The 18,826-nt window shown below is 45.1% G+C and overlaps 1 protein-coding gene across 1 annotated transcript in view; it reads left to right on the forward strand.

Annotated features, from left to right (window-relative positions):
• Positions 1–18,826, forward strand: part of LOC126334953 (low density lipoprotein receptor adapter protein 1-like) — a 186,131-nt gene that overhangs the window by 41,028 nt on the left and 126,277 nt on the right. The gene's annotated exons all lie outside the window — the stretch shown is intronic.

The raw sequence follows: 18,826 nt of genomic DNA on the forward strand, positions 1-18,826 counted from the left end.
ATTACACCAACTAGCTGTTATTGGCGCCGCTCGAGGCTGGACTACTAGTGAAACTGAGATATAAGGTTGCTTACAGCTACAGGCTCGTTGAGCGTAGCTCGGGCAGCAGATTGCGGGAGCACGTAAACAAACAAACAGCGCAGACACGGCCGGCTGCGCGCTTATCTGGCGCAGAGCCGCTGCACCGCGGTCGCAGACGGTTGCGCCACACTGCGGAGGCCATTGGGTGAGCGCCGGTTATCGGCTTCGCGGCGCGTCTCACCCTTCCGCATGTCCGAAACACTGGCCGCGGCCGCCAGAGGTAGCGCCGAGCCGCGCGCCCACAGTCCACAGACCGCGTCCAGAACCCGCCTTATCGCCTTAGCTTCACTGACACATATACGGCACGCTGCCGTCTGGTCAGAGTCCTCTGAGAGGCCCGCGCTCTTACGCAAGACGCACCACCACACTTTAAACTGCGCGATTCCAAAGAATCTCCGATTTTACTCATCTTTGGATTGGATTGGATTGTTTGGGGGAAGAGACCAAAGAGCGAGTTCATCGGTCTCATCGGATTAGGGAAGAATGGGAAAGGAAGTCGGCCGCGCCCTTTCAAAGGAACCATCCCGGCATTTGCCTGGAGCGATTTAGGGAAATCACGGAAAACCTAAATCAGGATGGCCGGACGCGGGATTGGACCGTCGTCCTCCCGAATGCGACTCCAGTGTGCTAACCACTGCGCCACCTCGCTCGGTTACTCATCTTTCGCACAACTGTAGTATGAGACGTGTTCAACAAGTAATGCAACACTTTTATTTTCCTCGACCAATTTCGACTAAGAAAATTTCAAATTTGTTTTGCGGCATCGTGGAATATTCCAGTTTCAGCCCCTATAGTTTCATAAAGTTCCGATAGGCGTCTGTAACGGCCATGTGTTCCAAGCAGAGCTGTCATTGTGTTTCTTCTGGCGGAAAACCAGAGTATCGCAGATATTCATATTCGGGTGCAGAGTATCTGCGGAGAGCTGTGAGTGAACAAAAGCACGGTGAGTCGTTGGATGAGGCGTCTGTCATCATTACAACGAGGTCTCGCAAATCTGTCTGCCACAAACAGCTAGCACTCCTGCAATGTTGGAACCTGCGGACACTCTCATTAGAGCTGATCGACGAATAACAATGAACATCTTGCTGCTCAACTGGACGTCTCTTTTAGTACTGCAAGGATGCACTGCACGGGAAGCGTTGCGCCGATGATGGGAAGGTTTTGATGCAGCAAAACGTTGGCTCCGACGTCCACCAGTACAGTGATACCATGCGGTCATACAGACTCTCCCAATAAGGTGGCCGGCCGATGTGGCCGAGTTGTTCTAGGCGCTTCAGTCTGGAGCAGCACGACCGCTAGGATCTCAGGTTCGAATCCTGCCTCAGGCATGGATCTGTGTGATGTCCTTAGGTTAATTAGTTTTAAGTAGTTCTAAGTTCTAGGGGACTGATGATATCAGATGTTAAGTCCCATAGTGCTTAGAGCCATTTGAACCATTTGAACCAATAAGGTGACGTAAAGCCGTCGCATTCTACGAAGATTACTTTGAAAAACAGGTCTTTGTAGCCAAAAGGATGGAGAATAATATGATGAATTGGAATCCTGAATAAAAGCAACGTGCTTTCAGAAGCAAAATTTCGTGTATTGCTTATTGAACCACCCTCGTACGTACACCATCTGAACAAAAGTAAACAGACACCGTTACGTGCTGCGGAATTCACCATTAGACATCAAGAGAGGCGAACCCGCCACTATAATAGGAGACGAGGGGTGTTGCGATGTCAGTGGAAAGTCAGTAACCGCAGAATGGGTCGGTCGTTCGACTACGAACGTGCACTACTCGTTGGATCTCACCTGAGTAACAAATCCATTAGAGACATTTCAGCCCTTCTACAGGTACCCAAGTCGGCTGTTGGTGAAATGCGAAGCGCCAACCACGGCTAAAGTAGGACCAGACGAACCTCACGTACTGACGGAGAGGAGCTGTCGAGCATTGCGGAAGGTGGTTCATCTACATCTACATGTAATACTCTGCAAATCACATTTAAGTGCCTGGCAGTAAAAACTCGCTTTAAATAAGCGGAAGGAGTCACTCGTGGGTTTCAAAGCGATACCAGCAGTCCATCTAGCACAATGACTGGGGACTGATGACCTCAGATGTTAAGTCGCATAGTGCTCAGAGCCATTTGAACCATTTTGAACTGTGCTCAGGGAGCTAAAAAGAGCTGCGTACACAGGTCGAGCATCTCCTCGTTAGCCACACATTTCTGTAGTCAGTACTAAGCAACACTTGAGCTGATGTAAAGAGCGAACCCAGGTGCTGGATTGTGGACGACTGGGAACGATCGTTGTGGAGTGATGAATCGAGCTATGCCCTGTCGCAATCTGGTTGAAGATTTGGGTTTGGCGAACGCCTGAAGCATATTATGTGTTCCGCCAATAGTGAAGTACAGAGGAAGTAGTGTTACGATATATGGGTGTTCTTCGGGGTTAGGTGGTGCTACGCTCAGTAGCAAAGTATATCAACACATTCTACATCGTTGTAGGCTGCGTACAGTAGACAAGGAATTCGGCGACGATGATTGTATCGCATCAGGAGTCAGCATCTGTGAGGCAAATGGTTCAAATGGCTTAAAGCATTATGGGACTTAACATCTGAGGTCATCAGTCCCCTAGCCTTAGAACTACTTAAACCTAACCAGCCTAAGGACATCGCACACATCCATGCCCTAGGCAGGATTCGAACCTGCGACCGTAGCAACAGCGCGGTTCCGGACCGAAGCGCCTAGAACCGCTCGGTCACAGCGGCCGGCTCCAATGAGACACCTTTGCGATAAGTTAGAACGTCGACTTCGCTCCACATCCCAGAGTCCAAGACCATCACCTTCTCTGGTTTCGTCTTTTGTGGATGATTGGCCTGCCATTCCTCTACTGACATTCAGACACCTACTGACAGTGTCCTCAGCGGAGTTCGGGCAGTCATAAAGGTGGAGGTGGACGCACCCGATATTAATGTCCACTAGAAGGTGTCCTGATACTTCTGATCACACAGTGTTCAGAGAAGTAACTTCTAGGACTGCGTTACTAAAGAGGCCATCGAAATCCGACTACAGGACGACCTAATTAATAAACACAGCGGCCTTCAACTTAGACAGACTTGGAACCCTGCACTCAGCCTGGAGAGAGAGATGCGGTCCCAGAGATCAAGGACCGCTCCCGACGGCGGCACCAGGGAGACTGCAGACCCCAGTTCAGACCCAGGCGCCGCTTCCGCCACCACCTCCAGTAGCCGTCGCGCCGGCCGCACCGAAGACACCTGGAGAGGAACGGTGGAGGGGGTGACGGCTAGTATGTATGGGGCGACAAGTTGCAACGAATCATGTTTCTTTGGAGGGAAAAAGTAGTAATAAAAATGATAATCATTGCATTTGTGGCGAAGTATAATAAAAAATCGTCATGAAATGAACATTTATTTAGTTGCGTTCCTATTCTCCATTCTGAATGAAATTCTGCCCCCTGATACTCGACAAACAGTTTCTGTCGGCTTCTGTTCTCTCTGTTTCCGCCTCAAGAATTAATATTCCGTGATCAATAAAAAAAAGGCGTCTTTTGTCGTCTACTACAAATTATTACATACAGAAACAATCTTTTGCACCTCTATTAAACAGCGGTAATAAGATATTTCCGAGCGAGATGCCGCAGAGATTATGATATTGGGAATTAAATTCACAGTCCGGCCTTCCAGATTTAGGTTTTTCCCAGCTTCCCTACATCGATAGAGGTAAATGCTGGAATGGTTGCTTTGGAAAGGACATGGTCGACTTCCTTTCACGCACACGTCCTCTCCGAGCTTGTTGTTCCTCTCTACTGGCTTCTTAGTCGATAGTACCTTAAACCCTAACCTTCCGGCCATGTTTCCCAAGCAGGCAGAAAGTGACAGCAGAGAGACAGCTGCACGAGCGTTCGCGTGCACAATTTCATTCCAAACGCATAGGAGGAAAGGCTTATGAAGCAAATGGCGAATTTTTCGTCTTGTAAAGATGCAGCGGTACGAGAGAGGTAAACCCATATGCAGTACCCAAGAAATCCACCCATTTAGTGTGGGGTGCCTGTTGAGGTGTATAAGACAGTGCGTATGACCAGTCCTTCCAAACATAAATGACACACACGTTACGTGAGCCGAGTAGCAGGCATGTGACTCATCCCTCACGCGTCCGAAAGTGGCTCCCACGTGCGCAGCGCTGGCTCGCCACACGCGGAAGCGCGCTGCCTCAAGGCTTCCAGTGGCCGCTCGGCGCCAAGGGCTGCTTCGGAGGGCGAACGTGCACGGAATGGCCGTTGTGCCTCGTTGTCACTGATACGGCTGGCTGCTCCATACGCATGGCAGTGTGCTGAATCACCATCACAGATAGCAAACCTCTATGTTCTCCCCGACCAACTTTTTTCTCCTGATCGCTACCGGTTTAAGACCCGCCAGGGTAGCCGAGAGCGCTAACGCGCTGCTTCCTGGACTCGGGTAGGCGCTCCGGCCCCGGATCGAATCCGCGACGAGGGTGAGCCGCCCAGCCTAGATGTGGTTTTTAGGCGGTTTTCCACATCCCGCTAGGTGAATACCGGGCTGGTCCCCACGTTCCGCCTCAGCTACACGCGTCGCAGCCATTTGCACACGTCCGCACTATTTCACGATTTACACTAGCTGCAGACAGCTGGAGTAAAACTGATTCCGTCCTGGGGGGTACGGGGTGGCGGCAGGAGGGGCATCTGGCCATCCCTAAAACTAACATTGCAAAATCCGTTGTAACCACGCCGACCCTGCGATCGCCGTGGGATTATGGCGTAAGCGGAATAAAGAAAGAAAGAAGAAGCTACCTGTTTGCTTAACAGAGTCCACTTACAGTCACTTGTTAACCATTAACATGGCGATAGAATTTTCTATATTTTTACAAGGCGTTAAAAAGTGTCGAATATTTTAAGAGGTGTAAGTACCCAGCAACACAAGGAAAAAAGTCCAGTAAAAATGGGCTATAAGATGCGTACCTTACAAGCTATGAATACTTGTTCACCTTCGATACTGTGAAACACATTTCTTATACGGCAGGTTGTTTGCTTTCTATCTTTTGGGCGGAGGTAGTATGGACCAAAACAAGAAAAAAAAGCCCAGTAAACATGGACTGTAAAATGTTTATCCAGTAGTTGAGATGCTTTACGCATTAGCGAAGACGAACAAGTACTCATAGCTCTTAAGATATGCATTTTAGATCCCATTTTCGTTCGTCTTTTGTCTTCTTTTGGTCACCTCTCAAGACATTTGACACTATTTTTAACACACTGCATATCGTGTGTCAATCTGAGCGCCGATACATATGCTACAGTTTAAAGCTGTCTTTGGTCTAACTCGACTGTGATTTAGTTAAAATTTATAAATAGCTTTTCTAGAGACCGGTAGCTGTCATAAGTACGAATAAACTTCCTTGTATCATTTTATTATTTAACACCATTTGGAGTATGGAACATCTCAGGCAATAGTGGCATTACAAAAACATTTACTTTAAATAAACATAGGTCGTACTGTAATAATTTTTACTTTCCATGCGTGTTGTAGACCGCTACGTTCACCAGCAAATGACGTCATAGGAAAGCACTATCGCATTAAGACTTCGTGTATTCAAATTAAATGCGTTTCTATTGCAATTGTTTCACGATATGATCTACCTCAAAACACGTAGTCATAACAAAATAGTTAAAGTAACGTAACAGGGAATTGCACCTAGCAGCGAACTTTATAACCGTATACAGGGTGTTACAAAAAGGTACGGCCAAACTTTCAGGAAACATTCCTCACACACAAATAAAGAAAAGATGTTATGTGGACATGTGTCCGGAAACGCTTAATTTCCATGTTAGAGCTTTTAGTTTCGTCAGTATGTACTTCCACCTACGCTCAATGGAGCACGTTATCATGATTTCAGTACGCTTCTCAACAACAGATTCGGTGTCCGATGGATTGGTAGAGGCGGACCAATTCCATGGCCTCCACGCTCTCCTGACCTCAACCCTCTTGACTTTCATTTATGGGGGCATTTGAAAGCTCTTGTCTACGCAACCCCGGTACCAAATGTAGAGACTCTTCGTGCTCGTATTGTGGACGGCTGTGATCACATACGCCATTCTCCACGGCTGCATCAGCGCATCAGGGATTCCATGCGACGGAGGGTGGATGCATGTGTCCTCGCTAACGGAGGACATTTTGAACGTTTCCTGTAACAAGGTGTTTGACGTCACGCTGGTACGTTCTGTTGCTGTGTGTTTCCATTCCATGATTAATGTGATTTGAAGAGAAGTAATAAAATGAACTCTAACATGGAAAGTAAGCGTTTCCGGACACATGTCCACATAACATATTTTTATTCTTTGTGTGTGAGGAATGTTTCCTGAAAGTTTGGCCGTACCTTTTTGTAACACCCTGTATAAATTGTTCCGTTAGTAATAAAGTTCTACTAAAACGTCACTATCGTAACTATTTCATAGATAAAGTTAAAACGTCTTTCTAGATTTATTATTTCATCATTTTTCCTTGAACACCCATTCCATGTCCTCGAAGTTCCTCTGTTTGTAGCGACCGCAGTACGATCGTTAAACATTGAACTGGAACGTGAGGAGAATGGAAATTTCGCTTTCGCAGTACGCCGCTATACAAGGTCAACCAGAACTCCACTGACAAAATTTCAGAGGAAGTTCAACGATTCCTTCTGAGTGTTTTGGTTTAAGGTACCCGCTGTTTCCGGCACCTCATTGCAGAGTAAAAGGTAATTATGCTTTATTCGGTTTGTTACCCTTGTTTCCGTGAAAATACCTTTACAAAAGTGAAGAAGTTTGTAATATACAACAACCAAAACGCACAACACACAGTACGGATAATACAGCAGCCCTCAGACGAAAAATGTACACTTTTATCACAGTGTGATTAATCTGTTTTGTCACTATACAGTAAAGCACACTACAAATGCAGAACTGTTCTCTTACAGGTACCCTTCAAAATTTAGAATACCATGATCACGGTAGAGTGTACAGCAAAGCATCATGGACTGTCTTACACGCTCAAGAATTCTAGGACTTCGGCGTTCTACTTCCGTGCCTGCGATAATCCTAGCAACGAGGTCCGTCCGAGTATTGACCGGAGACTCGTAAACTAGGCTCTTCACTTTGTCCCAGAAGAACAAGTCCATTGCTGTCACATCTGGTGATGGAGCTTGCCATGGAACAGGACAATCGCGACGAATTCATTGAGGTCCAAACAGTAGTTCATTGTGTCCGCCCCCGTTAGCTGAGTGGTCAACGCGGCGGAATGCCACGCCAAGGGGCCTGGGTTCGATTCCGGCTGAGTCAGGAGTTTTTTTCCGCTCAGGGACTGGGTGTTGCGTTGTTCACATCAACATTTCATCCCCATCTCCGACGCTCAAGTCGCTCAATGTGGCGTTGAATGCAATAAGTACTTGCCCTCGGCGGCCGAACTTCCCCGAATGCCGGCCTTTGGTGGCCGAGAGGTTCTAGGCGCTTCAGTCTGTAACCGAGCGACCGCTACGGTCGCAGGTTCGAATTCTGCCTCGGGCATGGATGTGTGTGATGGCCTTAGGTTAGTTAGGTTTAAGTGGTTCTAAGTTCTAGGGGACTGATGACCGCAGCTGTTAAGTCCCATAGAGCTCGGAGCCATTTTCTTCCCCGAATGGGGGTTTCCCGGCACACAATGCCGTACGCTCATTTCCAGTACTTCATTGTGGTTCCTAACATCGAGTGCAAAGTGTGTTGTATTTTGAGTGAATGGAAACAAGACACTCACAGCACTTACCGTCGACATTTGCACTGTTGTGTACTATTTTCAGTCTATTACAGATACAAAGCGAATTGTGGCAAGAACTCAAGCGAAATGCGGTACCTCTGTAACGAGCTGCCGGAAACCGTGGATCCCTTATACCAAAATCTTCAGAAGATATCCCTGAACAAACTCTGAAAGTTTTCAGAGGAGTTCTGGTTCACCCTGTGTAGAAATGGAAAGTACTTTCTAGGATAGAGAGAGACAACTTAAAGAAAGGTTTACGGTAATAGTGAAATGGAGGCAGAAAATATTTCGTGTGATTTGAGTGAGGGGAATGCCTACCCTAAGACTTTGTTTGCTGATGTTTTTCATCGGAAATATTAATTAAGGATTATTTGAAAAAGATAAGTCAGCAGTTAGTAATAGTGATCGTGGTAACAAGCTGTATGTAAATGAGGTTGCTGTAGGGCTGAAAGACGAAGAACTGCGTCAGCATGTAACAATAGTTTTCCGTAGTCGAACTCGAAGAAGCGCGCTTGTAGTATGGCACTTGATTCGAATCCTGACGACAGAAAAAAGAATTATCTTTAGCAGAATTTGTCCGGCAAAACAGGGAGCGGTGGAAGTGCAATATTGTTAATTATCAGGTACTGCGCCATTTCCGGGAAAAATTTCCAACTTCACTGCAGTGTCTCATAGAGTAAGGGTACGTGACTGTTGAAGATCCGTCCGTGAGATAGGGATGTTCGATTCGTCGGTCCTCTTGGTGGCCTTCGAGGGAACAGACTGTGGAGAAAACTGTGTACCAAAACCGAGGTTCACCCTCTGTCTGTCAATGCTGTAACTTACAAAAACACTCTCACCTTAGCCACCTACACGAGACATTTAACAGTACAGCTCCTCAAGTCACGTGAGGTAGCAAGTCTTGCGCCAGGCTGTGAGCCATACGAGTAAATAAATAAAGCATGCACGGAAGGCCAACGCATGAGAAGCAAGTGACACAGAAAACTTGTTCCCTGAGAATGGTGCAATTCCAAGTTGAAGACTGCGCGCCGGCTGCAGTAGTAACACATGAGTAACGCTTCTCTTCTCAGTGGGAGTGGAGGTCTGCCAGTTTCCTTTCAGAGCAGTTTCATTTTCTCTTTCGGCGGGAGTGCAATACTCGTTGATGAATAAGACCGTTCCAGGAGCTGGTATAAAAGTCAGTTGTGTGAGTGCGAATCACCCTTTGGGCTAACTTGTGTACTCACTTAGAAAGCTACCTTCCTAACATCAATAATAATGTGTCAGTATACTACACTGGAATGCAAATTAACACTGTAATATTGTATACTTGTCAGAAACACGGAAACAGACTGTAAGAACAGTCAACCGAAAACGAGAAAAGTGGAAAAAAGTAAACTATTTATTATTTCAAAAGTAGTCGCCATGCCAGTTAGGCCTAATACATTTATCCCTACTGTGAGACAAGAGGGTCAATGCCATCATGAAGGAATGTTTGCGCTTGCCTACGGAAACATGATTGTATCTAGCCGTGCACCTCTTCGTCCGCAACAAATCGACTTCCGCAAATGATTTTCTTCAGGGCTATAAAAATATGGAAATCGCAAGGGGAAAAACTGGGATTGTATGGAAGATGTGTAAGGGCTTCCCGGCGAAACCTCTGCAGAGTAGCGGAAACAGCCTCGGTAACATGAGGGCACGCCAGCGATGAATACAGGTACGTGCACGGCAGCGTGCAGTCGTGGTTCTGTAGGCTTTGACCGTCTTGTCTCACAGAGGGATAAATGTATTCAGAGTTATGGTAATTACTTTTGGGGTAATTTCCAAGTATGATTGCCTATCGAAGTTGCTGGATGTAAACGACACCTATCGAACGTGCGATGGTAAATCAATCAAGCGACTCCAATGCCGGACGTTTCGATCAATTATTTGTGATCGTCATTTTCATTTGTTTTCCGTCGTTCCCTTGGTTGCTCTGAATTACATACCTCCGCGAATTATTTGTGAGTTGGTAGGGAAACCCAGACGATTTATGTCGTTAGTGAGTGGGACGTCTGGTGTTCTTGACGTTTCTTCGGCGGATTCTCTCAGATGCAAAAATCTAGTTCCAATGTTTTTCTACCGTAGAAAATTGTTCGACTTTTCGTCGCAAATATGGAGTACTACCAAACGAGGAAAGAAGGGCTGTGTAGACTGTGGTGGTGCGAAGTGTGTGAAACTTCGTAAGAACAGTTTGGATGCTGAAATACCGTTACAGTTCCATTGCGGACAGTGCGAAAAACGAACGAGTATGAGGAATACATGGTTCTATTCTTCCAAAGTATCCATCCAGACCACCGTAATGGACTTTCACATGACGACAACACCGACGACGAGTAAGGTAAGTCGTCTCCTTTGCAATTACAAGTACTCTTGTAACGCTCTTATTTTGTAACGACCGTAAACATACTCATAACGCCCGCCACCAGAGTCACATGATCGATTTACGATAGTACGTTCAATATGTATCATTTGGACCCTGCGACTTCGATAGGCAATGATTCTTGGAAATTACCACTTTTGGAATAATAAACAGATTACTTACTCTTTTCCCATGTGTGTCGTTTTCATTCGACTGCCCCTTATACTACTCGTGTGGCAAAACTGATAAATGTTGCAGTGCAGCCACTTGAGGATGACAGCGAAGCTTAGAGAACACTTATAATTAAGGATCAACATCACGCTGTGCTCATCCTTGATTATAACACTTTCACAATCTGAAACTTCCTGGCAGATTGAAACTGTGTGCCGTCCGAGACTCGAACTCGGGACCTTTGCCTTTCGCGGGCAAGTGCTCTACCATCTGAGATACCCAAGCACAAGGTTGACTACAACAGTTCGCAATGGAATCCAACCTTAGATAACTCTCCCTTGCGAATAAGAAAGGAGCTTGATGGCCCCAGTTGACACACGATTCGCGTGCCTAGAGAAGCTGTCGTCAGGTAGACTAGTAAAATTAATTTATCCACTTGACTGAGCTGAAGTTGTTTTGCATTGGACTGCGGATACGAAACTGAGGGGTTTGTCCAGTAAGTAAAACAACGTGACGAACTTCAGTCCTTTGGGCGCTAGGCCACGTGTTGTGGAAGATACCATGAACATCGAAACTAGGTGTAGTGATACTGTGTTATGATTAGCCCTAATTGATCCACCAATTTGAGCAGACCATTATCGTCTTTGTGTTGACAGCCACAGAGTTCCTGTTCGCGTTGCCAGCTGATTGCCGTAGTAACGACCTAATGAGAAGTAGATAGAGGTCCAGGGAAACTGTGAAGTGCGCTGTGACCTATACCTCAGTAAAATTTCCGCTCTTTGCAGAGCAACTACGTCGAACTGCAATGAAACGTTGCTAGCTAGACGATTGGCGTCTTTGAAACGGACAACACTGGCAGGATTTTTGGCTTTACAGTGCATGTGCACGACTGCGCAAATGACGTTGAGAGATACTCTATATAATTGCGCAGGTCGTGTTTTTCTCTGTCTAGCGCACCATTTTGCTATGTTTTTCTTTAAGTGTTTCCCAGATAGGAGAAATTTATGTCAAATTAACGGATAACGTGACGAGGAATGCAGCTCTCTCCATTTGGCGTAAAAATAATGATGTCGTCAACACGAAGATCAATTTAAACACCGCAGTGATTTGCTTTCAAAGGCATTCACATGAAGTGACTTAGAGGTGCTGCGAGAAACATGAGTTTGGATGGTCGGACGGGGATTTCAACCCCCTTTTCTGTCTAAATGTGAGTTCAATGAGTTAACGAATTGGACACCTCGCTCAGCATAGAATGCAGTGTGATGTTTGTGTCTTTGATGACGTGACTCCGAGAAGAGACGCGGCGAAATCCGTTCCTATAAATAGTGTTCTTCTCTCGAATAACACGAAGAATAGATCATCATCATCATGTGCCGCCGCTGTTAACAGTACTGCACAGACGCTTGGAATTTGACCCAATACACTGAACAGCACAACTATTGCTTTTGATAATAATGTTAATATCCCTGCTCTGATCTCTGAATTCGGATAGGTCTTTAAACGTCTGATTTCTGGTACGACACAGTTTTAATGTCATTAATGTTTGTCCCATCGAATACTTCAGAAATAATCTTTCTTTGCTCATAGCTTAATTAGAGGTTAAGCCAATAAGCGTTTCTATTCTTCCAGGATGCGCTAATATTAAATATTTAACAGAAGAGATGCTGAGAAGATCAAAATTGACGGCGCTGCCAAATGAAAGGTTTTTGTTGGTGCGTGTACCACTCAGTTGGAAGAGCACTTTCTGAGAAAGGTACGACCCCCGTTTCGATTCCCGGTTGCCTACACAGCTTAAATCGGTCGTGACTGTTTTACGTATAATCCTTTAATAATGAAATGCGATGTAAGACGCATTAATTCTGAGACATGGAGCGATGTCTGATTCACATATTGATTTCTTTTATGCATTTGACAAGAATGGAAACCACAGTAAAGAATTAATAGTTTATTTGTAAAACAACCGTAAGTGAAGAGTTTTAAAACTGGAGTGTTATTAGATTGATTGTTAAAATGTTGCCCGTTAATAAAATGCACCGAGTACGAAATTATCGTTATTCTATGGTCTTAAACGTTCACTTCGATCAGTTATCTATTCCAAATAATTGCAAATACTGATCTCTTTAACAATATATTGTAGGAATTTCTCTTATCGTAAGTGTGTTATTTACGGACAATGCTCTCCTGACTCGAAGGTTTCCGAATAAATTGCATTTCTATTTTGCTCACTTTGCATAGTGGAATTTATTAATGTACCTGACGTAATGTGTTACTTTTCTCGAACACTGCTTGTTTAGTTCTCTTGTAACCTACATCTTCCCCTAATCGGCGAATGAGACATTTACTGGCGGTGACCGCATTTCCTGTTTTGCAAGAAATCGCGTTCCCATATAAGAAACTGAACACATGCAGAGAGCTCATAGAAGCGCAATATTTTAAAGCACCTCTCCAACTCCCACCAATGCGACACAACCATCGAGGCGCTGCACTATACGAACGTTTAACAGCAGGCAACATTACAGTCATTCGTCAGTCGACGTGGCGTTTAATACTAATGCTCAGATACTACGACGAACACAACTGTTGACATACGATGTGAATTCTGTGGAACCACATGCTGCGCGATCGCCATTTGGTGAACAATACTTGGTCTTTTGCCATCAAGCATAGGGGTGTCCTCCTTATGACACTGGGCACACATTTGGGGGGATCTCAGCTTAATTTCCAGTCCGGCCATCCAGACTCAGGTTTTCCGTGATTTCCCTAAGTCTACCAAGTCTAGGATTGTTCCTTTGAAACCTAAGTGGCTCATTTCCTTTCCCAATCCGACCATGTGCTCTGCCTCTACGGATATCGTCGTTGATACGACGTTAAATTCTAATTTTACTTCCTTTCTGTTGCATTGCCGACTGCATGACAGCAAGATTTATGACTATACCAACACCTCGACCATCGTATGCAGTCGAAAATCCACTTCATTGCGACCTTTCTTGGGCATTGCGTAGCCCTTGTCTGAGATGACGAACTTACCTTAAGCGATAACGTATCGGGACTTGTCAACAGATTGATGCACGGGTTATGGATTTACGTTATCAGTGCACCCCAGATATCACATAAGTAAACATATTTTCTTGAATTTACTCCGCAAACACGCCAGTTATTTCTTTTAGAGTGTACTCGTACGTTGCTATGTCATCGAATGATTACAAATGTCACAGCCAAGAGTCGTTCTTTGTTGTAATCATTACAGACAGTTCCCTGTTTTACACGTTTTTCGCGCGTAGCGAGATGAAGCTGTGGCTAAGATCTAGTATCACAACCGGGAAGAGAGGATGAGACGTTGATAGTGCCTTGTCTGTCTCCTGTTAACGACGTATAATGGCCGTGCCTGCTGAAGCCGTTTACTGACGAACGCAGGTCTCCGCTATGACAGGTCCTCTGGCGCACAAAATTCGACTCGGGTATTACGTTTCCAGGTCGTCATCTCTGCATAGCGACGAAACGAGTACGCATAACTGTGGATCAAATTTGCTTAGGTTGTTCCTTCAACAAAGTAGCAGCTGATATCTCTATATACAGCTCTCTCTAAACCGTTCCATACACGAAAATGCTCGCTACGATGTAATCAACCACTTCATGTGTCGTCGCGTACCTCAGTCATCGATATGAAACTCATTGCTCTTCTGCGTGTAACATGTAAGAACATATACAATTTTCAGAATGAGATTTTCACTCTGCAGCGGAGTGTGCGCTGATATGCAACTTTCCTGGCAGATTAAAACTGTGTGCCGGACCGAGACTCGAACTCCGGACCTTTGCCTTTCGCGGGCAAGTCCTTTACCAACTTGCCCGCGAAAGGCAAAGGTCCCGAGTTCGAGGCTCGGTTCGGTACACAGTTTTAATCTGCCAGGAAGTTTCATATCAGCGCAATCTCCGCTGCACAGTGAAAATCTCATTCTGCATCCATATGTTGTCCTCAGCATCTCGCGGCTTTTGTTGCAATTTGGCAATGGTTATTGCAGGCCCTGGAGAACGAGTAAGTTCCCGATTCATCAGGACCTACACGTTTCCAGTTGGCAAGAGATCTGCTGATACTGCTGGCCACGTTTGTTGTATGTCACGACATCTGTTGAATATCACACACGCACTGAACGGTTTAAATCTCCGAAAACATCTCAGATAAACATTGAGAGTCATTCTCAAACATATAACAAAAATTCCTGCTCTATCTTTCGAAGTGCATATAATAAACTGGCTGATAAACCCGCCATTGCGTGGGTGTTCATTTTGATAATTTTCTATTAGGAACGGAAACAAAAAATGAGCTGTGTTTGTAGTGTAATATAAAAAAAAATTGATTTCCATGTTTTCGTGAAAGCACTTCAAATTATGGAACAGTACACTGGGTGCAGCTGCTTCGCGTGTTTACATCGCGATTCTGTAAACGTGTCTATGGCAACGCCTCTTCGTAACTGCCACAGCCTGGGGGATGGAAAGGTTCGCAGGAGAGCTTCTGTTAAGTTTGGAAGGTAGGAGACGAGGTACTGGCAGAAGTAAAGCTGTGAGGACGGGCCGTGAGTCGTGCTTTGCTAGCTCAGATGGTAGAGCACTTGCCCGCGAAAGGCAAAGGTCCCGCGTTCGAGTCTCGGTCCAGCACACAGTTTTAATCTGCCAGGAAGTTTCAACATATACAGTATTTCGTACTGAATGCTCTTCGAGGTGACGGAAGAAGGAATAACGTTCGTGAAAGTCGTTGAAACTATAAGACACTAAACAGTTTTTCAGCGTCTTTTTAATTAAATCCAGGTTTTCTACAGATTGCACTGTTGCATTATTCTGACAGCTGTTCCCTAGAACAGCGTTTCTCAATCGCCGTGTCGCGACGCACTGGTGCGGCGTGAATACTTTTCAGATGTTTCTCGAAATTTTTAATGTCTACTAAACCGCCGCAGATAAAATATCTAGAACGTAAAAAGTTTGTCGCCAAATCGTTTGTTGAGTAGCCCAATTTGCAAGAAATCGGCCAACATTATACATAATCATACACTCAATAACAAAAAATTTATTGTACGCGCATGTACTTTATTTGTTTGCCTTTTTGCAGCTAGGAAAAAAAATCACGTGTGTCGGGTGTCGCGAAAATTTGGGACCTACTTTGAGGTGCCCCAAAGGAAAAATAAAGGTTGACAAACGCTATTCTAGTAGACCTCAAGATGTTCCTTAGGTATATGATCTCTGTCAGGAAAGCGTATGTGAAGAACTCATTTTCTCATGTTCCGTGTTCCGTTTGAGCTTTTGCCGCCAACCAGCGTCCGCATGTCGCGATGCCAGCTTATCTTCAGTTACTCGTATTTAGGTGTCTCATTTACATCTGATACGGAATTCTAACCAAAAACAACCTCATCGACGTTGGCAATTACGTTCCTATTCCACATACATAATAGGCCTGTAGTTGGTAAGGATCACGTAAATCCTGCCAGTCTTATAAGGAGGACGTAATCCAGTTTCTAATTTCTTTGATTATACGTTTTGTAGGTAAGCTAGATTTGATATTTTTAGGAGAATAATTCCTTCTGAGGTCCGACTTAGTTTTAGTTTACCAAAGGAGGGGCACTGTTTGGGCTTGTTTGTCGTTCAGAAGTCGCTATCCAAGAGATGAGTAAGACGTTCGTCATGTAATTTAATTTTGCACTGGGATATATTTTCACTGGAGGCAACGATTTTCGAGTTATTCAAGAAAAATGCAAAAAAAAAAATGATTGAAATGGCTGTGAGCACTATGGGACTGAACATCTGAGGCCATTAGTCCCCTAGAACTTAGAACTACTTAAACCTAACTAACCCAAAGACATCACACACATCCATGCCCGAGGCAGGATTCGAACCTGCCGGTGTAGCGGTCGCGCGGTTCCAGACTGTAGCGTCTAGAACCGCTCGGCCACCGCGGCCGGCAAAAAAAATGCATTTTGAGAAGAATTTTATATGTTTCTTTTGAATAATTCGCAAACTACGTCTTTTAGCGAAAACATGTCCTAGTACAAAATTTAATTACGAGGGTAATGCCAAAAGTAAGATCTCCTATTTTTTTATAAGTACATAGACCTGTTTACTTTTACAATGGTTTTCAACAGTTTACAGCTTTAAAATTAAAATATTTTTCGACATAATCACCATTTTGTAGACGCTCACCATCATGCTATTCAGAAAGCTATGAGCCTCCTCTTTCACCTCGTCGTCGGAGCTCAATCGCTGGGAACACAATTAACGCTGACAGGAACTGTGAGACTCTGAAAAAACTCAAACAGGCAATTCAGAACCGGAGGAGAGGAATGTTGAGCAAGGGCGTACACATTCTCCATGACAACGCTCGCCCACACATCTCTCGGCAAGCCGTTGCTCTGCTGCAAGAGTTTCAGTGGGACATAATCACCCACCCACCCTATAGTCCTGACTTGGCACCAAGTGACTGTCACCTGTTCCGTAGGTTAAAAGAACATTTGGCTAGAAAGCGATGTAGGTCCGACGACGAGGTGAAAGAAGAGTGTGGTGTGCGTACTGTAAAACCTTCGGTACACACACCATCAGATTATTTGACTTGTCTCCCTAACGAAGTAGGCGAGTGTCAGCAATATGTCTCGTGGTCTTATCGTGGCGTGTTTATCTTTTGCCGTTAGGTCAGACGATAGAAATGCAACTTGCACGCTTAGAGTAGCAGATTGTCGGTGACCAACTTTAAACAGAACTTGATTAATTTTCACACACATTTATTAAAATAATAAAAATCATAGATATTATGTAACTTCATTCTGGATGTTGTTTACAATTGACAATCTGAAGTTCCTTTGGTCTTGGTACGGTAATCTTATTCTCACATATCTCTGATACTTGACAAAGTGTCTATTCAGTTATCTTCATGGCTATGTACAGGAATATGACAATCTTATTAGACGCAGACTGAAATTTGACTACAGACTAATGCAGACTGACTAATCGGAGGTCTGCACACTTGTTACAATACCTCGAGCGTTCAGGTATCACTGCGCGAGTGTGATCCGCGAGGAGAAAAGGTTCTACGTTAGCAGCAATCTCATTGGCTGCGTGAGATATTAGTACGCGAATCGGCGGAAGCAGAATTTGGTCCGTCTCTATGGCAGCACCATCTCGTAGTGCGGAGACGGACGAGCGCTGCGCCTGCGCTGTTGTGCTTAGCGGGGCGCGCTCTAGTGGGAAAGTTGTGTACGCGCTGACTACGCGGAACTACGTACACAACAAAGAGGTTCATAACTTTCGGAACAGCATGGCGGCGAGCTCGTATGACATGGGCATACAAAAACTGCCACAGCGTCTACGAAAATGCATCGACAGAAATGGTGATCATGTCGAAAAATAGCTAAATGTCTAAGTTGTAGACTGATATAAACCATTGTAGAAATAAACATGGATTACCCTCGTACATTAGATTTTCTATAAAAGATCCTGTTCGTTTTTTCTGTAGGACTAATTGGATTGTGCGTAGCGACAGAGGGAATACGAAAATCTAGCGTGTGGCAGTGAAGGCGTTGCGGGTTGCATAAAACCAATCGGTAGCGGCAGCCGAATAAACAAGTATACAAATAAGCACGCCGGTAAAATTCCGTGTCAGCACGTTTAACAGCCATTGTTGAGATTGGTGTTCAGTGTGCAATTTCCGGGCCAGTGTTATTTTCGCCACCCTGCATTACGCGGCAGTCGTCGGAAGTGAAGTCCTGGCGGGCTTCGTCTGCGGCGAGACGGCAGTCGTTTGGACTCGGAGTCGTATTTGTGGAAATTCATTTAGAGAGCGGCGCCACCGGAAATTAAGCGTGGGAGACACCGCGGCCTCTCCGCAATCAGCGCTGAGTGTGCGCTCGCAGCTGCTCAGGGTCGCCTCGTGCCTTGTGTCTTCTGGGAGCAGGAAGACCCCGTCTGGCAGTCCGCCAGTCAGCTGGCTCCAAGGCTGCGCCGGAGCGTTCCTCTCACAGCCCGCCGGCGTCGCAGGCCTTTTGTTCTCTTCTGACAAGCGGCTTGCAGAATTCGTAACGGTACATCACGCAGCAAGAAGCCGTACCCTGCCGGAGAGTCTCACCTTCCAATAACAGAACAGATAATTTGCTTGTTTTGTTCTGTTACGAATCACATTATTTATTAATTTTCTAATCTAAAACTTTGCTACCCATTTCAAGCTTATGTAGCTCATCACCACTAGTTTTTTTTTAATTACATGCGTATGAAAACAGCACTCATTGAAGCAATTCAAACCAACTACACTACTGGCCATTAAAATTGCTACACCAAGAAGAAACGCAGATGATGAACGGGTATTCATTGGACAAATATATTATACTGTCATGTGGTTACATTTTCACGCAATTTGGGTGCATAGATCCTGAGAAATCAGTACC

The sequence above is a fragment of the Schistocerca gregaria genome, chromosome 2 (genome assembly GCF_023897955.1).
Source record: "Schistocerca gregaria isolate iqSchGreg1 chromosome 2, iqSchGreg1.2, whole genome shotgun sequence".
Taxonomy (NCBI): Eukaryota; Metazoa; Arthropoda; class Insecta; order Orthoptera; family Acrididae; genus Schistocerca; species Schistocerca gregaria.